Raw genomic sequence first — 25,170 nt, forward strand, 5'->3', positions numbered from 1 at the left:
GCCTCCTTTCACTATTTTCCACAAAAGAAGATATTTGCAACAGCTTCTTCCCTGCTCTCTGGCTGCCACTCAGGTGTTTGTTGGTTTTGCAAATGATACGAGGGCACTAGAACCACTGATGATTTCACTGACCTTGAACAGGAAGTCCACAAGATGGAACATTTCCTGCTAACGATTTCCAATTTCCTAGAAATGATGGACTCGGAGACTATTCAAGTGAGTTAGAAACTTAGGAATTAACCAAGGAATCTTCATTTTCCAGGAAAGGAAGCTGACGCTCAGAGAGATGAAGTGATTTGCCCAGGGTCACACATCTGGTCAGTGCCCTCCACCTGGAAATGGACAAGCACACATCCAAGGTGAAGGAGGAGGAAATAGGCTGCTTCCCTGTTGTGCTTCAAGTAATGGGGTTCACTCAAGACAGATAAGTATAGTTTTAGACATTTCTCCCTCCTCTCCGTATTCCAGCCACCACTACCAAACACACACATAAATTGTCTGCTGGTGGCGCAGTGAACAGCCCTGGTAGCACAGCAGTTAAGTGCTCAGCTGCTAACCAAAAGGTCAGAACTCACCAGCTGATCTTGGGGAGAAAGATGTGGCAGTCTGCTTCCATAAAGATTACAGCCTTGGGAGCCCTATGGGGCAGTTCTACTCTACCCTATGGGGTTGCTATGAGTTGGGATCCACTCAACAGCAATGAGTTTGGATTTAGTTTGATGGTGCAATGGCTAAGACTTGGCTGCTAACCAAAATGTTGACAGTTGGAATCCCCCGTTGCTCAGCAAGAGAAAGATGTAACAATCTGCTCCCGTAAAGATTACAGGCTTGGAAACCCTAGGGGGCAATTCTACTCTGCCCTATGGGGTTGCTAAGAGTTGGAATCGACTTGATGGCAATGGGTATACTGCTTCTAAAGGAGCCCTGGTGGTGCAATGGTTAAGCACTCAGCCACTAACCAAAAGGATGGTGGTTCAAATATTCTCAGCTGCTCAGCGGCAGGAAGACCTGGTGATCTGCTCCAGTGAAGACTACAGCTTAGAAAACCCTAGAGCACTTCTACTCTGTCACATGGCGTCACTGTGAGGAAAATCAACTCGATAGCACCTAGCAACAACATTGCTTCTAAGAACTCATTAAACCTTTTATTTCCATTAGAAAATTAAAAATCTGTAGTCATCATCGGTTCCCTCTAGCAGAAGTGGGAATGGCTTCCTGGCCTACAGAAGGAAGTGGCTACTCTTGGCAAGCTCAGGCTACATAGGAAATACAGGTTTTTGCCATTTTCACCTCTCAATTCCCAGAGCCCACCTCCGCACTACCAAAGTGCATCAGTGAGGTGTAGACAACGTGTGATGGTTGAAAGAGGCTGCGCTCCCAAATCAAAAGGCCCAGACAAGTATCAGCTGCACAGCCTTGCTCAAGACAGTTAACAATTGAGATCTTTAAACTGGGGACAATGCCGTGGTGCCATGAAGATGAAATGAGATCATGTTTTGGGAAAGCCCTTTTGAAATTGTTGTGACAGGAAACGTAAGGAATTTTCACTACTGGCGTCAAGCTTCCTACGCCAGCCCTTGCAGTAGAGTTCACAGCCCAAAGGAAGGGTGTTGGCAGCTGGGCTGGGCCAGAGGCGGGGCAGGAATTGGAAAGGCGGTCTCCTCCACCCGTGTACCCAGGGAAGTGCCTCTTCCCACTGACCTCAGAGCGGCCACGGCTGGGGCAAGTTATGCCTGGGACCAGCTGCGAGCACAACCCTAGAATGCACTGTGGCTGCTGCTCTGTGTCAGCCCCTAGAGCTGCCTTTTTTATTTTTCTTCTCACAGCATCTAGAGCATTTTAAAGAAGCCGTGTCACAACTGACCTAGCAGACAGGCAGCTGGCTCCAGGGCAAAATCTCATTATCTTCCCCTAGTGGGAGCTTGTGCAAGTGGAGACTATTGGGGATGTGTGTGGATGCCTAGTCCCAATTATTCCACTTCCTTCAAGCTCCCTAGTTTCCCCTTCCTACTCCAATATCTTCAGCAGTCTTCACAGGAAACAATGATCTCCTACCTGACTGAGATAAGGACACCTGCCTTTCTTGTTCTCCATCTCGAAAGACTTTATTCGCTCCAATCTCAGGAAAGGAGCGCCCTATTTAACTCAAGGTTAATCACACCTCTATGCTCTGGTCCTTTTTCATCACTTCTCCCTGAACCCTTAGCTTTCAGTAAGCATGGCTGACCCCACCTACTCCCCATTCCCCATCCGACAATTCCTTCAACTTCTTTCACAAACTTTTTGTCCCGTTTATGAGCGTGATCAAAACAACAACAAAAAGACTGAAACCAGTTGCCGTAAAGTTGATTCCAACTCCATGTGTTGCAGAGTAGAACGACGTTCCATAAGGTTTTCAAGGCTGTGACCTTTCAGAAGCAGGTAGCCAGATCTTTCTTCTGAGATGCCTCTGAGTGGATTTCGACTGCCAAATTTTTGTAACCGTCTGTGCCACCCAGGGACTCCTTCAGACCTCTCATAATTCGAGAAATGTCCCTTGATGTTTCTTCCACTGTTCACTCTTAAAATCCTATTTTGGTGTTTATTTTGTTTTGTTTTTTATTGCCACACTTTCTAAATCAGTGATCTATAAAGACGACCTCTTCTTTCCCTAAACTAGCATTTTGCCCCAACTCATGCTCTGTAGAAATGTTACTTTCAAAGGTCACCAAGGAACTGTCTAAAAGTCAATGACTAATTTTCCATCCTCATTCTTCCTCTGAAATATCAGTGTTCCCCTCAGTGGAATTCTCATTTTCCATGGCTTCTGTGACAGCACGCAACTCCACTGTCTCAATCTCTCTACCTGCCCCCATGTGTCCTTTGCCAGCTCCTCTTCCTTCTACCCATTGCCATCAAGTTGATTCGGACTCATAGCGACCCAATAAGACAGAGTAGAACTGCCCCTACAAGGTCTCTGAGGGACAGCTGGTGGATCTGAACTGCCAACCTTTTGATTAGCAGCTGAGCTGTTAACCACTGCACCATCAGGGCTCCTTAATATAGATATTAGTCAATATTTAGTTCCTAGGGCCTCTGCTGTTCTGTTTATGTACTCTTTCTCTTGTTAATTTCATCCATTCTCTTGAATGGCTGGCTGTTTCATTTTGAAAATGCATCCAAAATCTGTACCTTCATAAATGACTATTCCGCCCTGCAAATGCCTATCGGATATTGTCCTTCTCAGGGCCTTCATAGTGATTTTATATACCTGAAATTAAATTCATCATCTTCCTGGCTTCCCTGTCTCTCTTAATTGATCATGTAAGAGCTAACCCTCAGAGTCTTTCCTAATTCCTCCTCCTCTCTCATCCCATACTTAGTCAATCACCAAGTCAGTTCTTCTTTCTGATAATTTCACAGTCTCCTTTCCTTCTTACTTTTTATTCCTACTGACTTCATACTCCCTGCTTCAGGTAATTAATTCTTTTATTGATTCATCCAGCAAATATTTATTGAGTGCCTACCCTGTGCCAAGTTTTTTGCTTGGAACTGGGTAAACAGAAGAGACACAGACACCCCCGCCCCATCGATGGAATTTATTACTTGATAGAAGAGATAGACACTGCTCAAGAAAACACTAATGAGTACATAACCACAAATTGAAATGAGTACTCTAAAAGAGAAAATCATATTTAAGGGTTGAGACATGAAGCATATGTAGGAGTTGACTAGACAAACAGAGGTGGCATGCTGAGAAGAGGAAGACAGTTTCCTATTGATGGAATAATTCATTCAAAGATTCTGTGATCAAAGGAATATAGAGGAACTGAGAGAGGTTAATGAGGCTGGAGCTGAGAGGGTAGGGGGGCAAGATGAGGCCGAAGAAGATGGAAGGGGACAGACCATGTCAGACCTGGTCGATCAGGATAGGTTATCTGGTTGGACTCCATCCGAAGAGCAATGAGGAACCAATGAAAGGTTCTTACTATCACTCACTTTGACTGCAGCAATGGCCTCCTGCCTGAGATTCTGGCTTTCCCTACTCCAATCTGGGCTGCATGTCATCACAAAAGTTTGCATGAAGTAATCTACCAGCATGTCTTTCCAGATTGAATTCCAAAAGCCATTTTGCACAATTTGTACATCATAGTCAACTGGTCTACCTTTTGATATCTTGTGCTTTCCTGACTCTGTGCCTTTGCTCACCTCTTCCAGCCTCCTCTACTTCAATTGCTCCCTACTCCTCCTCTCTATCTCATGCCTGCATACCATTGAAGGGATCACTTAAATCCAGTCTTTTCAGGAAATCATAAATATCCTGCCCACTCTAACAAAAAAAATTACATCATTGAAGGACATAAGAAAAGACTTGAATAATGAAAAAATAAAGCATCTTCATGGATGGAAGACTCAATATTGAAAAGACATCAATTATTATTAAATAAACCTATAAATTGGATATACTTTCAATCAAATATTTATTTGACCCTAAAATTCATATGGAAATTAAAATGGCCAAAAATAGCCAAGACACTCCTGAAGTAAGGGTACAAGGCTTACCCAACCAGAGATTAAGACTTATTATAAAGTATAGTTATTAAGACAAAATGTAATGGTAAAATCCAGTCAGGAGCAAAAAAGAGTGAAGAAAATAAAAGACTCAGGGAAACAATTAGTCCAAAGGACATGACCCATGGCCTCCACTAGCCTGAGACCAGAAAAACTAGACGGTGGCCAGCTACCACTACTAGCTCCTCTGACTAGGACCACAATAGTATGTCATGGACAGAAAGGGAAAGCAATGTAGAACAAAATTCAGACTCATAAATAAGATCAGACTTACTGGTCTGATAGAGACTGGTGGAACCCCCAAAACTATGGCTTTTAGATACCTTTCAAACTTGGAACTGAAATCACTTCCAGAGAGCACATTATAGCCATATAATAGGCAGGGCTATAAAATGAACAATAACACCAGTGAGGAATGTACACCTCAGAACAATCAACTATATGAGATCTAAAGGGCAACATTTGCCCAAAAGCAAAGTTCAGAAGGACAGTAGGGGCAGGAAATCTGGGTGAATGGACATGGGGAACCAAGGGAGGAAGCGGGGAGAATGTTGACTCATTCAGGGGTTTACAACCAATGTCACGAGACAAGCTGTGTATAAATTGTTGAATGAGAAGCTAATTTGCTCTGTAAACTTTCACCTTGATGACAATAAAATGTTAAAAAAAAAAAAAAGTGTATTGGTAAGGGATGAACAAATAAATCAATAGGATACAACATAGAGCTCAGACTCACATAAATTAAAACTTACATATGAGAAAAGAGGCCTTTAAAAATCAATGGAGAAAGGATGGCATATTTAATAAATAGTTCTGAGACAATTGATTATTACAAAATTAGATCCCCACCCTCACAGCAGCCACAAAAATAAACTCCCAATGGATTAAAACATAAATCTGGAAAGAAAACTTCATACATTTTAGAAGAAAATTGGGAGGCTATCTTCATGATTTCAGAATAGAGATTTTCTTAAATAAGACTCAAAAGCATTAACTCTCTATGAAAAAAAATTGATACATTTGATCGAACTGGTTTTTGAAAATTTTGTACTAGTAAAGATACCCCCCCAAAAAGCAAAAAGATAAGTCACAGACTGAGAGACTCTATTTTCAATGCATGTCATCAACAAAGGATTAATATCTAGAAAACATGAAATACTTCTGTAATCCAATATGAAAGAAAAAATAACCCAATAGAAAAATGGTTAGAAGATGCAAGTAGGAAATTTACAGGAGAAATACAAACTACCAATATAAAAAAAATAAAAAATGAATATACTTACGAAAAATGCTCCACTTTGTTAGAAATCAGGAAGTTAAAAAAATCAAAGTTTGTTAATACCAAATCCTCACAAGGATTTAAAGAAACCAAAACTTTCATAAACTTCTGGTGAGCATGTAAATGGATACCACCCACTGTGGACTGAAAGCTGGCAGCATAGAGCAAAACTGAGGGTCTACATTCTCTAAAACCTAGCCACGCTCCTTCTCAGTGCGTGTACCTTAGGGAAGCACATGTACACAAGGAGGCTTGTTTAAAATGTTTTTTGCAAGATTATTTGTCATAGCAAAAAATATCTAATTATCCACTAGTAGAAGAATGAGTAATAATAATTAAATACCGCTAGCATTAAAGTGTTCAAGTGTACGAATATAAATGACTCCCAAAAATTTACTTTTGAGCAAAAAAAAAAAAAAAGAAAACACCTCCTACATGATATACACAGTATGATAACATTTTTAAAACATAAAAAAGTGGGTTTTTTTGTTTGGGTATATAATTTATGACACATAATCTTTTATACTAATTATTATAAAGTATAAAAATATGAATAGAAATGACAATCAGAAGCAGAAGGAAGTGGCTGCTGTGGTGGGAGAGAAGGGGTATAGAGGAGGGTTGTGATGAGAGGCTGAGGGAAGTTCCGCAGGAAATTTGACTGTTTTCTGTAATTTTGCCAAATAATGCAAAATTTAAGTTTTTTAAAACTGGTGGTGAGTATGGGGAATTCACTACATATATATATTCTCTATTCATTTCTATATACTTGAAATATTTAATAATAATAAAAAGTAAAATCTAGATTTTTACAAATATGCTAGACAAAGTGTTAATGCCTTTAATACATAAAACCTCATGCAAAGTGCAAAAAAAAAAACCACTTTAAATAAATGAAAAAAATAACGTGAACAGAGAATTCAAAGAGAATATAATGCAATTAGCTAATAAAATTTTAACTCCGTTACCAAAAAAATTCTCAAATTAAAATTGCATGTATACTATTTTCACATATCAGATTAACAAAAATACTTTTCTTGGTAAGACTCAATTGGCAAAGGTAGAACTCCATGAACATTCATATATTGCTAGTTAGAGTTTAAATTACTACAAATATTCAGGAAAACTACTGGCAGTGTGGATAAAATTCCATAATTCTTGACCTTGCAATTACACCTCTAGGTATCCGTCAAAAACAAAAACACGAATATAATAAAGGTTCCTGTTGAAAGACGTTATTTGTCTCATTATTTACAATAGCAAAAAGAAAAGCTGTGAACATCCAACAATAAGGGAATTATTCAGTAAATTACAGATTATGGTTTATCCATAAAATGGACTATAATGCACTCATTCATTTAAGATGTCTACAAAGAATTCTTAAAGATATTGGAAAATAATTGTGATGTAGTGTTAAGTGATGATATAGAATATAGACCTGTATGACAGTATTACCCCAAGTATGTAAATATGTACAGGGGAACTTATGGTCCCCATAAGCAGTATCCAAATCTCCACTGTTGCGAGATTTCATCAAGTCAGTCAGAGGGTGCGTAGGAGATTGAACAAATCACATGCAAAATCCCTAGCAAATGAGGATCTGGAGAATTAGACCAATAAAAACGTGAAGAGAACATCAGCAGGGATGATGACAACATGGGCCATGCAAAAGCGAGAGATTTGACTGTCAAAGCATCATGAGAGGCCATTGAGGAAACCAATGAACTCTTCAAACATTTTTGTAAAAATAGCCCTCTTTAAGGCCATGTTACAAAAAAATCAAATGGGAGTGAAAGATGTAGTATTAAACTACTATCTTACATTGTCTTTGGGGAAAAAATTGCCCCTGCTCCCCTCAAAAATCCACAATTTGTTGACATTTTCTTCTAAGAACTGGTATATGATTGCAAGGACAACCTAGATTTTATTTAAAAGGCTGGGAATAAACCTCTTTTTATCGTTTTTATTACATTTTCAAGATGAAATATAATCTTTTTCACTACTTATGAAATGTTATTCCCATTTTACTTGGTTAACTTCTAAGTTAACAAAGACTTCCTGATTATCACATATAACCCAGTAACCCAGTGCCTTCGTCACATACACAAAATCAAAAGTACTACAGCACTGCCCAGTAGAAATGCAATGTGAACCGCTTGTGTAATGTTAAATTTTATAGTCAAACCCGAAACTAAATCCATTGCCTGTGAGTCAATTCTGACTCATAGCAACCCTATAGGACAGAGTACAACTGCCTCATAGGATCTCCAAGGAGCTGCTGGTGGAGTCAAACTGCTGACCTTTGGTTAGCAGCCTAAGCTCTTAACCACTGAGGCACCAGGGCTCCAATTTTATAGTAGCCACATTAAAAAAATTTAAAAAGAAATAGGTAACATTAACCTTAATAATATAATTTATTTAGCTCAATTATCCAAAATATAATAATTACACCAGGGAATCAATATAAAAATTGTTAATGAGAGCTTACTAAGTCTTCAAATCCAGTGTGTATTTTACACTTATATCACATCTGAATTCGAACTACCCACATTTCAATCTCAGGTCTAGAAGAAAATGCACCAAAATGCTTTCCGAAATGCACACAAAATGATTATATATGAATAAAACCGAGTTATTTTTTTTATTAAATGTAAAAATTACTTTTATAATTCAATAATTTTTGAAACTCTGGCATTTATTGTTTAGTTGTTAGGTGTCATTGAGTTGATTCCAATTCATAGCGACCCTATGCACAACAGAGCGAAACACTGCCCGGTCCTGCAACATCCTCACAATCGTTATGCTTGAGCCCATTGTTGCAACCACTGTGCCAGTCCATCTCATTGAGGGTCTTCTTTTTTTTTTGCTGACCCTCTCCTTAACAAGTATGATGCTCTTCTCCAGGGACTGGTCCCTCCTGATAACATGTCCAAAGTATGAGATAAAATCTTGCCGCGCTTGCTTCTAAGGAGTATTCTGGCTATACTTCTTCCAACACAGATTTGTTCATTCTTCTGGCAGTCCATGGTGTACTCAATATTCTTGCCAACACCGTAATTCAAAAGCATCAATTCTTCTTCAGTCTTCCTTATTCATTAATCAGCTTTCACATGCATATGAGGCAATTGAAAACACTACGGCTTGGGTCAGGCACACCTTAGTCCTAAAAGTGATGTCTTTGCTTTTGAACACTTTAAAGAGATCTTTTGAAGCAGATTTGCCCAATGCAAAAAGACAAGGCTTACCCAACCAGAGATTAAGACTTATTATAAAGTATAATTATTATTGAAGTAAAAGAGCTGACCAGAAGATTTTAAAGGGCAGCTAGAGAAGATGAAGTAAAGTACTACAATGAAATGTGCAAAGGCCTGAAGATAGAAAACCAAAAGGGAAGAATGTGGTCGGCATTTCTCAAGCTGAAAGAACTGAAGAAAAAATTCAAGCCTCGAGTTGCGATATTGAAGGATCATACTGGGAAAACATTAAAGTGATGCAGGAAGCATCAAAAGAAGATAAAAGGAATACACAGGATCACGGTACCGAAAAGAATTGGTCTGTGTTCAACCATTTCAGGAGGTAGCATACAATCTTGCCACCTCAGCAGATGAGGATCTCGTAAGCTTGACTCCATCCACGTCATTAAGCTCAACTCTACTTTGAGGAGGCAGCTCTTCCCCAGTTGTCTTTTGAGTGCCTTCCACCCTGAGGGGCTCATATATCAGCCGTATATTTGTCACGGATTGAATTATGTCCCCCCAAAAATATGAGTATCAATTTGGCTGGGCCGTGAACCTTGGTGTTATGTGACTTTCCTACATATTGTAAATCCTGCCTCTACGATGTTAATGAGGGAGGATGGGTGGCTGTTGTGTTAGTGAGGCAGGACTCAATCGATAGGATTGGATTGTGTCTTCAGGCAATCTCTTGAGATATAAAAGATAGAAGCAAGCAAAGAGACAGGGGACCTCAAAGCACCAAGAAAGAAACACTGGGAGCAGAGCGCATCTTTTAGACCCTGGGTTCCTGTGCAGAGAAGCTCCTAGTACAGGGGAAGACTGAGGAGAAAGACCTTCCTCCAGAGCTGACAGAGACTGAAAGCCTTTGCTTGGAGCTGACATCCTGAATTTGGACTTTTAGCCTACTTTACTGTGAGAAAATAAACTTCTGTTTGTTAAAACCATCCACTTGTGGTATTTCTGTTATAGCAGCACTAGATGACTAAGACAATATCAGACAATGTTCTGCTGCTATCCATAAGGTTTTCCCTGGCCAATTTTTTCAGAAGTAGACTGCAAGGTTGTTCTTTCTAGTCTGTCTTAGTCTGTAAGCTCCACTGAAACATGTCCACCAAGGTGATCCTGCTAGTATTTGAAATCCTGGCAAAGTGTCCAGTATCACAGCGGCACACAAGCCACCACAGTATGACAAACTGACAGACATGTGACAAACTGGCCACCACAGTATGACAAACTGACAGACATGTGACAAACTGGCATTTAAATACCCTGTATTATTGGCTTTCTTCTTTTCATTTATGAACAGTAATGTTTTTCTGTATCTCTCATTTATGCCTGAAGTATCTAAATAATACATTTTTTTCTGCTTCTCTTTATGTCTTTATGTCTTTGCATTTCATTCTCTCCTTGGCTTTTCTGATTTTCTCAACAAATTATTTCCTTTTTTTTTTTTCATTCTTTTCACTGGTCACCTGGCCTACTTCCACTTCTGAGATCATTTTAAAGTAGCCCTTGGCCTCGCCAAGTTAAATTCTTCCTACCCTTCCCTGCTTTCTCATGGATCAAGATCTCTTTTTCTTGCGTTATTAGAACCATATTGTTTTCTTATGGAACGAACAGTTCTCTTGAACTTCTTCATCTTTCAAAAAGTCCTTCCCAAGGGGACCCTTTAAGTTATTAGAACACACTTGGTTGATATCCATTCTTTTTCTCCTACAGGTTTCCTCCCTTCTGTTCCTCAGAATCATGTTTTATAAAAGTATGGCCACTTTTAACCAGGTTGAAACACTCATTCCCTAAGCATGAGTATTATTACATCAAGAGTTGTGTTTTCACGTCAGTGGTTTGATTTCTCTGCCACTTGTCATAAAGGACTAACCAAACCCATTGCCATCGAGTTGATTCCAACTCACAGCGACCCTATAGGACAGAGTAGAACTGCCCCATAGCGTTTCCAAGGAGCGCCTGGTGGATTCGAACTGCCGACATTTCGGTTAGCAGATGTAGCTCTTTACCACTGCTCCACCAGGGTTTCCCCATAAAATACCGTGTGCCCTAAAAAAAAAAAAAAAGGAATCTCTGGGTGGTGCAAACAGTTAAGCACTAGGCTTGGTGTTTTGGACTAACCAGAGGCACCTGAGAAGAAAGGCCTGGTAATGTGCCTCCGAAAGGTCATAGCCATGAAATCCCTATGGAGTGCAGTTCTACTTTGAAACACACAGGGTCTCCATGAGTTGGAACAGACTAGTTGGTATCCTGAAAAAGTCTAACAGCTTGTATTGCATCACTTCAATGCTGTTTTCGCCTTTCAAAGCAGATACAAGAAGGCATTGCTGGGCTATACCATTGTATTCTGTATTGAAAAACGTTGGGTAAACTGTTCAAAGAAAACTAGTGCTTGGCCAAAAGATTCTCTGTATGTTATTTTCTTAGAGCTAAGAAACTCTATGGAGCACAATTTTACTGTGACACACACAGGGTCGCCATGAGTTGGAATTGACTCGAGGACAACTAACAACAGCAACAATTGCTGAATCACACCTTCCTGATGCACTTAAAGTCCCTGAGTTGGCCGAGAACAGAATTGTTCGTAAATGTACTGTCTAACTAATTTTCAAATCCTTCCTGGATGTTGGGCAACTTATACTCATTATTGTAAGGAACTACATGCTAAGGAAGTGGGAGAAGAGTTCATTTAAATGATGGAATTGAATTAAAAGGAAAAAAGTAAGAGGTGTGAGGGGAGGAGGGGGGTGGGCCTCAGGCAGCAGCTTATTGAATACACGCAGCTTACCAAAGCGACGGGGGCACCAATCTATGGATGAAACCTAACTCCCTGAACATCTGCTCAGGAAGACTCACAGGCCACCCACAGAAAACGAGAGGATTTTTTCTTTCCCCAGGAGCGGGGGTGGAAGACTAGGGATAACAGCTTTTTGATGCAGGAAGTAGAAAAATAAAACAGAACAAACACTAGGATTTGGGATGGAATTAACTGGATGGCAATTTAAATTTAACACTCAAGGGGGATAAGAGTGGTGAAATTTACAGATCAAATGAGATTATTGTGGGGAGGCTCCTTATTTGTTCATGTTCTGCCCTTCTCTGTGTAGGGCCTGAGGAGGCTGGAAGGCACTCTGAAAATGGTAATGTTCTATATAGACATTAGTTATGGAAGGAGTTAAGGAAGAAAAAAAGAGCTGAGTGGAAGGGAGAGAGCCAAGGAAGAAGGAAGGGAGGGAAGAACAACAGATTTTCAGTTAAGTATATTTCATTTATAGACTAAGTTTCCTGGAGAAAGAAAAAAAAATGACAATATATTGGTTACAATTCAATTAAATTCAAAAAAACATTTATTGAGCATTCTTTCTGTGCCAGCTTGTGCTAGGTGCAAAGGAGTGTATAAAGATAACCAGAGTGACAGATGTCATCATAAGGCATAACCAGGCCCTCTTTCCCTCCTCAGTACACCCACAGAGGATGGTCCAGTCTTCATCCATCTAAAGGCAGGAATCCACACCACAATGGAGCCCAAGACAATCCCATGTCTGCTCTGAGCAGACCCACTCTGGAGGCACCATGGTAGGTGGGAATGATTCTAGAGCTCATACTGGGCTTCCAGAGCTGAATTCGATCTTCCATTAGTGTAAACTCAACTTGCATGGTCTCTTGCCGTTCCCAGGATTCACTTTTTCTTCTCATTAACTTCTAAACTGGCCAGACTGGAGCCCTTGGGAATAACCCAGATTTGAACAGAGCATTTAGGGAGAATGGCCTCCACAGCCGGTATGTTGTTGTTGGTTGCCCTCATGTCAATTCCAACTCATGGCAATCCCGTGTATTACAAAGTAGAACTGTTCCATAGGATTTTCTTGGCTGCAATCTTAATGGAAGCAGATTGCCAGGCCTTTCCTTCTGCAGCACTGCAGGGTGGGTTCGAATCCTCAACCCTTAGGTTAGTAGTTGAGCACAAACCATTTGTACCACCCTTATGGCCTGTATAAAGCATTATTTATATATATGTGGGTTACTTACAGGTCCCCACAAGTAAGAGAATTGCTTGATTTTTCACATCTGCATGAAAGCATTACCTACTTTACAGGGTCAGCTTGATGATTAAATGAGATAAGATACCTGAACATTCTGGAAGCTATAATAGAAATGTCAATTAATATTTATAAAATTATGAAAAAGAAAGTCTGGATAGGTGAGAGAATAGATTTCTTAGGTACCAAAGGGAGTAAGCTTGGACTAAATGGGTGAAGATGAGACTTCTCCTAAAAGAACCATTGAAGACTGAAAAAGGATTAGACTCAGAAAGTTGGAAGGAAACATCCAGGCCAATTTATGGAAACTATCTAAATAATCGGAAGCATTGGTGGTTCAGTGGTAGAATTCTCGCCTTCCACGCAGGAGACCCAGGTTCAATTCCCAGCCAGTATATGTCAAGCACAGCTGCCATTCACCTGTCGGTGGAAGTTTGTGTGTTGCTATGATGCGGACAGGTTTGTTTAAAGCTTCCCAACTAAGACAGACTAGTAAGAAAGGCCTGGCAATCTACTTCCAAAAATCAGTCAACAAAAACCCTATGGATCACAACGGTTTGATCCCATTGTACGTGGAGTCACCAAGAGTCAGGGGCCCAGTAGACAGCAGTTCGCAACAACAACATCCAAATAATCAGACTCTGCCTTTAATTTGTGAATCTACGAATACTTACTAAGAAGCCCTCGTGGCGCAATGGTTAAACACTCAGCTGCTAACCAAAAAAGGTCGGTGGTTCGACCTCAGGTGAAAGACCTGGAGATCTGCTCTTGTAAAGATTACAGCCTAGAAAACAATGGAGAAGTTCTACTCTGTCACACGAGGTCACTATGAGTTGGAATCGACTCAACAGCACCCAACATTACCAATTGTATTGAACCTAAACTCTATGTGCTGCCTGGGGGGATATCATAACCAGTGGTCCCCACAACACAGACAGAAATCCAGTGCTGTCGTGAACTTTGGAGACTAGAGAGTGTTGTGTTTCCAAAGCCATAAACAAGGGTGAGGGGGGTGGCTGCAAGGGCAGGGAGCTGGTGCTTACAGCCATCTGGCTACAATTCTACCACACCCTCTTCTCCATCCGGTCTGAAACCGCACCCCTGGGGCTGGCCTCAAAGCTGGACCAGAGTCCACAGAAGCTGGGGTGTGAAGCACCTTCCCTGGGCAATCACCCAGGGAAAATCAGTGTTTCTTCTTGGATCCTAATCCTGAGTTTCTTTTCCCCTTCTCTTTGTTAAATTTGCAGTTTATCTTGTTGCCTCTTTTCAGCCCACATAATAAAGCTGCGAGCAAGGAGATAAATACTCAGTTGAGAAGCAGGGCTGCAGAACCGAGCCAAAAATTGTCCTTTCGGTCTCACTCGCGGTAAATCTTAGGAATACTACTTTTTCCGTCATATTTATGTTTTCTCCTGTCAACAAAATGACAGCAAGGGTACATAGTCTCAAAACTTACCTTCATTTTGCAGATCATTGCAGAATTCCCGGACAGTGTAAGAATTCTGGGCAATGAAGGCAGGACCCATTAATAAGAAAACTACAATTGTTGTTGTCTTGGGCTGTCAAGTTGATTCCGCTTCAGGCTGACCCCATGTGTTACAGAGTAGAACTGCTCCACAGGGTTTTCTTGGCTGTACTCTTTACAGAAGCGGATCACCAGGCCTTTCTTCTGCAATACTGCTAGGTGGGTTCAAACCACCAACCTTTAGGTTAGCAGTTGAGCACAAACCGTTTGTCCCACCCAGGGACATAAATTCAGTTTGGACAGTTAAATCCAGGTCAATAATACAATTAATAATATTTCATACTTATTTAAAACCCATTGCCGTTGAGTCAATTTTGACACATAGCAACCCTGTAGGACAGAGTAGAATTACCCCAAAATGTTTCCAAGGAGCGGCTGGTAAATTCAAACTGCTGACCTGTTGGTTAGCAGCCTAACACTTAACCACTGCGCCGCCAGGACTCATATATAGTAGGTTAAAATTTACAAAATATGTTTATATCCATTACCTCATTTGATAATAAAAAAAAAAAAAAATACCCTTTGAGGTAGGTATTTGTCGTAGCCAGCCTCCTAAAAAATCAGTTGCCATTGTGTCTATTCCAACTCATGGAGACCCCGTGTGTCAGAGTGGAACTGTGCGCCATAGGGTCTTCGATGGCTGATTTCTCAGAAATAGATCACCAAGCCTTTCTTCTGAGGCACCTCTGGGCGGACTTGAACCTTCAACCTTTCTGTTAGCAGCCTAGAGTGTTAACCATTTGCACCACCCAGGGACTCCTCCAGCCCCCTGTATGGTCCCAAATGATTCTCGCCTCCTAGTATTCGTTCCAGGTATACATAGACACTCCCACGTTGAATAGGGCTAACCTGTGAAACCAATATTATATTGAAAAAGTGATGGAGTGTGATCCCCCACGCCAGTTATAACAGACATTTCAGCTTTCCTCTTACCCTCTAGTAGATCACTTGCTCTGAGGAAAGCCAGCTGCAATGTTATGAGGCCACTCAGCAGTCCTGTGGAGAAGTCCACATAAGGAAGAACTGAGGCTTCCTGACAACAGCCAGCAGCAACTTGGAAGTGGATCCTCCAGTCCCTGTCAAGCCTTCAGATGACTGGAGCCCCCGTCAACAGCTTGACTGTGAACTCACATGAGATCCTGAAGCAGAGCCAACCGGCTAATCCACTCTCGAATTCCTGACCCACAGGAACTGTATGAGATAATAAATGCTAATTCTTATTTTAAGCATCTAAGTTTGAGGGCAATTTGTTATGCAATGTTATGCAGGAATAAGTAACTAAAACAGATTTGCTATCACTGTTTTCTAGATGAAGAAACTGTGGCTCAGAGTGTTTCCTGCCTCATAAGCCTGCCCTACGTTACAGAGTAGTGAAAGGCATTTGAACCAGGTCTTTTGACTTAAATAGTAGGTTTTCATCCACAAATTTCTACTATATTTAATGACTCAGCCCAAGTTTTCCACAAACAGTGTCTCTGGTTGGCAGGCCAACTCATGACTAGTAGTTCTATAGGGTCGCTGTGAGTCGGAATCGACTTGACGGCAGTGGGTTTGGTTTGGTTTTTGGTCACTTCACGGGAGCAATTGACTGAGGTGAGCGGTGATGAACGCTGACCTGGGCTTGCCAAACTGTGCACCCTGGCTCGGGGCTGCACTGCCAGAGGGGATGGCCCCTTTTTCAAATGAGCCTGAAGGTGCGGGTCTGATTGCCAAGTCATACAACCAGAGGGCAGAGCCCACTAATGGAGGTGACATAAAGATGACAGCCTGGGAAACCTGTGGGGCAGTTCTACTCTGTCATACAGGGTAGCTGTGAGTTGGAACCGGCTCGTTTGCACCCAACAACGATCTTTATGACAGAAGATCACCAGGTCTTTCTCCCGCAGAGCCTCTGGATGGGTTCTAACAGCTAAGCTTTAAATAAGCAGCCCAGCACTTAACTGTTGTGCCCCTGGGCTCCTCTAATGGAGGTACCTTTTTCTAATTTGCACAGAAGTGCTCATTAAGCCTGTTAGTTTTTCCAATAAAATAACATAACTGTACAAAATTTAGTATTTCCCTATTTACTAGTTTTGCATGCCCATTAAGCAACATTAGTCAACAGGCCTATTGCTAGACAAATTTTTAAAACTGTGTCAAAAGTCTTTGTCCCTCCAAGCATCCTTATCCTCTGTTCTCACCACCTTCCCACTTTGCCTCCTACCCCTTCCCTAGGAGCTTGTTCTTAGGAAGGAGGAGATTGGGAAAAGACTTCACTATCTGAGAGTCTCCAGTGTGTCAATGGAGCCCTGGTGGCTCAGTGGTTAAGAGCTCAGTGGCTAACCAAAAGGTAGACAGTTCGAACCCACCAGCCAATCCTTGGAAACCCTATAGGGAAGTTCTACTTTGTCCTATAGGGTCACTACAAGTCGGAATCAAATCAACGACAATGGGTTTGGTTTGGTTTTGGTTTAGTATGCCAATACTTGACTGGACACCTTACAGACTCAATATCATTTAACTCTCATCATTCTGAGAGCCTGATATTATTATCCCTATGTTATAGTTAAGGAACCCCACTGAGAGAAGTCAAATAACTCATTCCAGATCACAGAGATGCTAAATGGTGGAATTGAGGTTAGAACTACGGACCACCTGACTCCAGAGCTTCCACTCCACCCGCCACACCTTACTGCTCATCTTACTAACAAATTCAAATGTGATACCTTACCATGGACATCAGCATCTCAGAGAGAACTTCTGCTGGACAAGTAACATTCAGAGCACAAATAAATCAATTTAAAATGATGAACTGTTGAGTCTTGGATGATATTACTTGGGAAATAAGAACCCCCAACACCCTTCAAAACATACCACATAAGTGGCTTCCTCAACTGAGGGGTGGTTCTGCTAACCGGTTCCTATAGACACAGACAGAAAAATATCACTGAAGTCCATGCCCTGCATCTCAAGGCTGGTGAGCATTTTACCTCTGTGAAAGAGGAGAAGACCTACTAATTCAGTAAGGTAGACATTCATTCAACCAACTTTTATTGTGTGCTTACTATGTGCCAGGTATAGAGAATGCAACGTTAAGCAAGGTGGATACACTCCCTGCCCTCATGGAGCTTAGAAGATAATGGGACTCCTTACACTTGCCTTTCTCCCTTTTCCCTTACACACACACACACACACACACAGAGCTACCTGAAGAAGGAAAGACACTGCACACATAGATCTCATTATACCCCTTATAGTCGGAGGCTCAGTTGACTGGGGCAGGGCTTGGTACCCTACTCATGATTTCCTGAGGTGCCTACCTTGGCACTTCCTGCCATTGATGACAACTGTCATATCTGGAAGGCAGAATTGTGAAGTTATGTTTAAGTTCACGGTCCTTAGAACCAGGCAGACCTGAGTTCAAGTTCTGAGTCCTGAGCTTTGGATTCCTCATCTGTTCAATTGAGATAATACTTGTACCAACCTTACAGGGTTACTGTGAGAAGCACCTGAGCCCAATATAGTAAGTGCTCAGTATATGTACATCCTTGTTCCCTATAGTGATCCCATAGGACAGAGTAGAACTGCCCCATACGGTTTCCAAGGAGTGGCTGATAGATTCAAACCACCAGCCTTTCGGTTAGCAGCCAAGCTCTTAACCACTGTGAGTAAACCCTCAATGTATGTTAGCTATCAATTAAAAAAAGGAAATAGCTGAGAGGGCTGAGGCAATGCTTCCAAACACCCTTCCTCTCACCTTCTCAAGTGAGCAGCCAAGCATAGACAGAGATGACTCTGAGCATCTGCTCAGGGCCTAAGAAAGAGGCTCAGATTGTGGCCCGAGCCCAGCCTGCAGGGTAAAGAGGAGTGCGTGGCTGGGAGAAGGCGCACTCACGCAAGATGGTGGCGGGGAAAACTTGGCTCTTCGGCATCAGGAATGCCAGCTTACAACTGCCACGATTTGACCAGGGAATCTCAGGGGGTGGCAGAGTCTGGCTTCATCTCAGAGCAGCATGTAGAAAGAATTGACTGGCCATCCAAAACCTTATCTCAGCCTACACTGTCTGCAAAATTGGGCAACAAAGTTTAAAGAAAGAGCCTTTTCCTTGCAGGCTTTTGGTGCCAAAACTCCTCTGGCCCCAGTTGTAACTGAGTGACCATAGAAGCCAAGAAAAATTAAAATGGAATTTTTGGAACTCAGTTTTGGGTGTGCTGCAAGCTAAGGACAGAAATATTTCGGTTGACAAAAGTGGGGTGTAGGCTTGTTTACTTTAGGGTCCTTCCCATCCTACAGAGCCTTGGCCAGTGTTATAGTCAGGGTGGCTTCCAGGCTCCTTGCAAAGACCAAAGTACAGGGTGATCTGTCCAGAAACTTCTCCATTTATGATATATGGTATGGAGGATACTAGCTGACAATTGTCTTTTAAGACAGATTGGGCTCCAAAACCACCAACACACAGCCCTGGCGGCGCAGTGGTTAAGAGTTTGGCTACTAACCAAAAGGTCAGCAGTTCAAATCCATCAGCTGCTCCGTGGAAAGCCTATGGGGCAGGTCTACTCTGTCCTATAGGGTCGCTGAGTCAGAATTGGCTTGACAGCAATGGGTTTTTCAAAGGGTAGGTTCAAAAACATATACCAGGAAAACTGGTTAGAAAAATAGAGTTTGAAGCCATGTCAAAGAAATGCATGTACAAGTACCAATAAGACAGATGTGTTAACGGTCTCAAGGGCTGCTGCAGAGAGCAAGGGAAAGGCCAAGCGCATGGGGTTCCAGGCCCTGCATCACCCTCAGCCACAGCAGCTCAGCTTTTCCACCTCTATAAAAAGGGCATCTGTGAAAGATTTAATTTGGAGGAAAAAAGTTTATATAGTTAACAGATAGATAGATTCATAGGTAGATAGGAAAGGTGAAAGGCACAAGGGAGGGAGGGAGGAAAAATAAAACACTTGAAAACCCCTACTGAGGTATAAGGGACATTTGAGAAACCCTGCCAAATTGGGAGGTAAGAGACGTGGCTTCTAGTCCAGGTTTCCAGTAGGTCCACTGCCACCAGACAAGTCCTCATAACCTGTCCACCACCCACCTGTCAGTTTGTTGTACTGTGGGGGCTTGCATGTTGCTGTGATGCTGGAAGCTATGCTACAAGTATTTCAAAGACCAGCATGGTCACCCATGGTGGGTAGGTTTCAGTGGAGCTTTCAGGCTAAGACACACTAGAGAGAAAGGCCTGGTGATTGCTTCTGAAAATTAGCTGATGAAAACCTTATGGATCAGAACAGAATATTGTCCATGAAGAATATTGACAGTTGTGAAGGTGGTGCAGGACTGAGCAACATTTTTTTCTGTTATACATAAAGTCAACCAGAGTTGGAGCCGAGTCGATAGCAACTAACAACAAAGAAATCTGCAAGTCTCATTTTTTTTTTTCATCTTTTAAATGCCTGTTATGGGCTAAAAGATCTCACAGACTTTGAGCTCCAACATTAGTTGATTCTCTGAATCCAAGGAAGCTCTAGAAGAAGCTTACCGTTGCCTTTGAATGACCACAGACTGGATTCTACCCTAGTCTCCTCCTCTTCGGAAAACAAGGTTTTTATGTAAAAAATAAACCTGAGAGCTGTTAAGTCATCCGTACGCTTAGAAGACCCTTGTATCAGAGCACAAAAAGCAATTCAGAGTTGAAATCAGCACACTGTACTCCAAGGAGGCCTACACTCTCCCCTGAGTGAAAACAGTAACCCCAACGATGGTAATAACAAGAGCAGTTATTGAGCACTCGTGATAGGCCAGACATGGGGCCTGACATTTTATGTGTGTTGATTCATTGAACCCTCATAACAGTTCCACAAAATTGAAACTAATATTATTCCCATTTTACAGATGAGGAAACTAAGGTTTAAAGTGGTTAAATGACTTATCCTAGAAGACCACATTGCTGGTAATAGCAGAAGCAGACTTCAACACCGGGCAATCTGACGTCAGTGCTCTTCACCACCGTGCTGCTAAAAGCAGAGACCATCACGGAGACCCTGTTGACAGCTGAACCTGTCAAGGAAGGGAGGAGAAGCTGTAAAAGCAATGGAGCACTTTGTCTAGCACACAGTATTGTTGTCAGGTGCTGTGGAGTCGATTCCGATTCATAGCAACCCATGTTACGGAGTTAGAACTGCCCCGTAGGGTTTCGTAGGCTGTAATCTTTATGGGAGCGGATCACCAGGCCTTTCTCCCACAGAGCCCTGGGTGGGTTCAAACCGTCAACTTTTCAGTTATCAGCCAAGCACTTAACTGTGCTACCAAGGTTCCTACATGTAGTATCTACTCAGTAAAAGTCAGAATGTAAGGAGATACCTCAGAGATACTTCAGAAGAGGCTGGCCAGACATACTGCATTATCAAGGAGCAGTGACTCCAAGAGACAGAGGAGTGAGAGACTGAAAAATAGTTCTCCTAGGAAACGATGACATCAGGTCACTGATCTTTGGCCGAATGAAGGAAAGACAAGCAGGCAGATCCCTACGGAGAGGGTGAGGGAGTCATGTTGGCAAGGGAAACTGCTGGAAATTTGTGCCAAGGGCCCAAGATAGTCTGTCTGCATCACTTAATGGTTTTGGGACTGTGTGAATAAATCTTGTACATTGCTGAATTCCTGGGTTCAGTCCTAAAAAGTTCAGTTCTGGGTCAAGCAGGCTGAGAGAAGTCTCTGCCTCTTGCTAAGGTAGCTTTTCCTCCGTACTTGTACTTGGTTCTTTGTGGAAGGGGAGAAAAGGAAGGGATATGAGCTGTCATTTAAATACATTTTCCCCCTTTAACATTTCATTAAACACCTATATATTTCTCTTTCCTATTGCCCCAAAGCTTGTACCTTCTAGTCCAGGATTCCAGAATCTGTGGCTTTGCTTCTCTACCAAATTCGATAATTCTCTACTGTTTCCCTCCACTCCTCTGTCCACACTTGAGCTCAAATATCCACATCTTGTTTCTTTCAAAAACATTCACAGCTCCCTTCTCTACTCACTAAGCAACAAAGGCTGGCAAGTCTTTCCTGCCAAGCAACACGGAAGCATCACTGTCCCTCAGAAAGGGTCTGGAGAAGCTAGTCTGCTGGATAGAAAGAAAAGGGCAATGTGAAACCAACGAGGAGCAGACAGCCAATACAGCACCTGCCACCTGAAAAGGACTTAGTGTTTTTTGAGAGAGCCCTGTTGGCACAATGGTTAACTGCTAACCAAAAGGTTGGCGGTTCGAACCCACCAGCCCCTCCATGGGAGAAAAGACCTGGCAATCTGCTCCCACAAAGATTACAGCCTATGAAACCCCATGGGACAGTTCTACTTTGTCCTGTAGGGTTGACTATGAATCAAAATTGACTTGATGGCACACAATAACAACAGTATTTGTTGAAAGAGTAAATGAATGGATAAGTTACTTTGATTTATAATTATATCTCATCTGAGGATTGGAAGATCTCCAGACCATACTCCAACAGCCAACAGCTGTTGACATTTTTTTTCTTTTAATAAAATGAGTAAGATGACATATTCTATTAATAACATTGATGGCTGCTCTGTGCTGTTTTGTTTTTTTCAGCCTGACAGCTTTTGAGATTTTTCACTGAGCGGTCCTAATTACTATCCAACTTTATCTCCTTCCCTGCTCCCAAGATGGACCCTCTATCCCAACCAAGTCAGTTCGTTTGGTCTTACCATTATCTTATCCCACTGCCTTTTATTAGAACTGTGTGCATATCAGTCTATCTCCCACAATAAAGTACAAGCTTCTAAAAGCTAATGGGCTGCATTTTCTATTAACCCCTCCAAATCCACTTTCTGCCTTTCTCTACCCTGCCCAGTAACTTGGGGGGGAGGGTGGGCTGAACTCTTCAGGCTGTATTACCCAGGTTCCCTTGCACCATTGGCTTCCAGTGGGTTTGGCCAATACAAGGCACAGACGAGAGATTGGAAGAGGGAAGAGAGATAGTCAGGGTAGTTATCCCCCACCTTGACCTCCAAGGTCATGCTTTGGCAGTAGCTGTGTTCCACCACAAAATACCACAGCCTCTGTCAAAAGACCCTATGCCCCCAGCCACAGCTCTCTCCAGGTCTAGTAGCCACGCCCACCCCTTCTCCCTTCAGGCTGGGAGGCAGTAAGGGTTCTCCACTGTTGTTAGCCCTTGCATGCTGCACCATTCCTTCTTGGTTCTCTTACCCCTACCCCACAGCTTTGTAAATTGTCCATTCATTAAACTCTCATTCATGTGTTGATTCATTATGGATCAGTCCCCTAGTATGGAGCTTGTACTATACTAGGCACACACCAGTTTGGTGCTGGAAGTGAGCCCTATTTCACCAGTCACTCCTTCCTGTGGAGGCCCCAGAACCCCAGCCCTAGCCTTGCAGGGACACCTCCTACCCAGTGCTTTTCCCTTTGCTAGGATTCTATTAAAAGTGATTAATATATTTTTGAGTTTAGGCTCAGAAATCTTTCTTAACTGTAAATATGGCTTCTGGGAGGAATACATTCTTACCTTGATCATTGTGGAAGTGTATAAGCTTATCAAACTTGTTGGGGAGAGTGGGTAAATATATAACATACATTGTGTCTTCTAGTGACTAGCCATTGTTCCAGTGTTATCACTTACGTGGATCCCTAAAGATACCTACACAGAAGACGGAAGACGTTGCTCTTGATCAGGACAGAGGGAGGGAAGGATTGGTCAAGGCTAATTTTTTTTTTTTTTTATGATAAAGAGGACTCTGAGGCTGGATGACTAAGGAGTGTGGGGATTGTGTCCAAAGATAGTGCAGAGCCCTGAGAGGAAACAGGATCCATTCACACATTTGTACAGGGCTGGCCTGCCCCACCCATTTCCTTCCTCCTTCTCTTTGCCCACCATTACTTCTCTACTTCACCCTCCACTTCCTTCTCCTCCTCTTCCCCTGCTGTTTCTTTGGTCACCACTTGTCTATGTCCTGCCTATGTTAGAGAGGAAATCCATATTCATTATTGCTAAAAAGATGCTAGGTTCCTCTGCTGTAGCATCCAAACAGCTGAGGGCCTGGAAAACAGTAGGGATCTAAAAAAGGGGGCTCCAAGGGCCCTGGTGTTCCCAGCTCTACCTGGAATGAGTGGTTGTTACATGAATGAAAAGTCAATAGGCAGAATATTAGTCCATGTCAATGTTCTCAGAAAACCTAGAATTCTAGTGTGGTGGCAAATTAAAGTGACCCTCGTCCTTTCCCTAGCATTTAAATAAGAACTAATGATAATCCCACCACTCCTCTGTCAGTTTGTCACACTGTTGTGGTTTGTGTGTTGTGATGATCTTAGAGGATATGACACCAGTATTTCAAATACCAGCAGCATCACCCATCGTGGACAGCAGAGCCTCTAGACTAAGACAGGCTAGGAAGAAAGGCCTGGAGATCGACTTCCGAAAATTAACCACAGTCCAATATGTAGCTGGAAGAAGAACCCCCTAGATTGGAAAGCATTCAAAATACACAGTGGCCACAACAATAGCCTCAAGCATATCAACAATTGTGAAGATTGACCTGGACTGGACAACGTTTTGCTCTGTTATATATGGGGTTGCCCTGAGTCAGAGCTAACTTGATGGCAACAAACAACGATAACGACAATGAAAATCAGATCACACAGATCTGTGATTTATAGAGGATAATGACTCTTTGTAGGAGTCCCTAGTGCTGTTATGTGATTCTCTGAGGCACGCCACTTTGCTGTCAACTCTCTGGTCATAGGTATAGTGCTTGGCTCTTGCTCACAGGATTTGTGGCAGAAGCTGCTAATTAAATTGTCTATCAGGTTGCTATGAGTCAGAATTAACATGACGGCAATGGATTTGATTTTTTGATTTTGGAGTATCTATTTTATCTATTCTCACCTTGCCAACTGGAATAATGGCAACATTTCAGAGCATCTACTAAGTTCTGGCCAAAGTGCTATAAGCAGAAGTCATGTGTGGCAACTTCCAATAAATTTCCTTGTAAGACAGTTGCCAGGTATGCTTTGGCTCCTCCTTCCATGTCCTTTTTTTTTTCTTTCTGTTGGTTAGAATGTGAATGTGATGGCTGGATCTTGAGCAGCTATTTTGGACTATGAGGTAGAAGCCTCATGAAGAGGATAACAGTGTAATAAGTCCAAAGTCTGGGCCCCTAACACTGTATGACTTTATCAGCCTTGGGCTGCCTACTTCTAGGTTCTTATATTTGAAAGAAAAATCAATTTCTATTTTGTTTAAATTACCATTAGTTTGGTTTCTTTGTTATATGCCACCTGACCTGATTCTAATTGATAAAGCAACACTCCAGATTTTAAAGATAATACTATGTTGTCCTTGATATATCTTCGGCTGAGAATTTCATTGTCACTTCCTTAATTTTTCCAGAGGTGATGAAATATGGCACTCGTTTTCTCTTCCTTTCCTAGGAAGTAAAGATGACAATGTTTTAATGGTCCCTGAAGATGTCCATTGCATGGGCTACATGACAAAGCAAGAAGTAGAATACCATCTAGGTGCTTATGCTGGCCAACCCC

The 25,170-nt window shown here is 42.0% G+C and overlaps 1 long non-coding RNA gene across 1 annotated transcript in view; it reads right to left on the reverse strand.

Moving 5' to 3' along the window:
* The window catches only part of LOC135231231 (uncharacterized), a 58,611-nt gene extending 42,686 nt beyond the window's left edge, over positions 1-15,925 (reverse strand). The window contains exon 1 of the long non-coding RNA XR_010321890.1: positions 15,571-15,925. This is a non-coding gene — a long non-coding RNA (uncharacterized LOC135231231). The remainder of the gene's footprint in view (positions 1-15,570) is intronic.
* Positions 15,926-25,170: the final 9,245 nt, after the last annotated feature.

The sequence above is a fragment of the Loxodonta africana genome, chromosome 4 (assembly GCF_030014295.1).
Source record: "Loxodonta africana isolate mLoxAfr1 chromosome 4, mLoxAfr1.hap2, whole genome shotgun sequence".
NCBI lineage: Eukaryota > Metazoa > Chordata > Mammalia > Proboscidea > Elephantidae > Loxodonta > Loxodonta africana.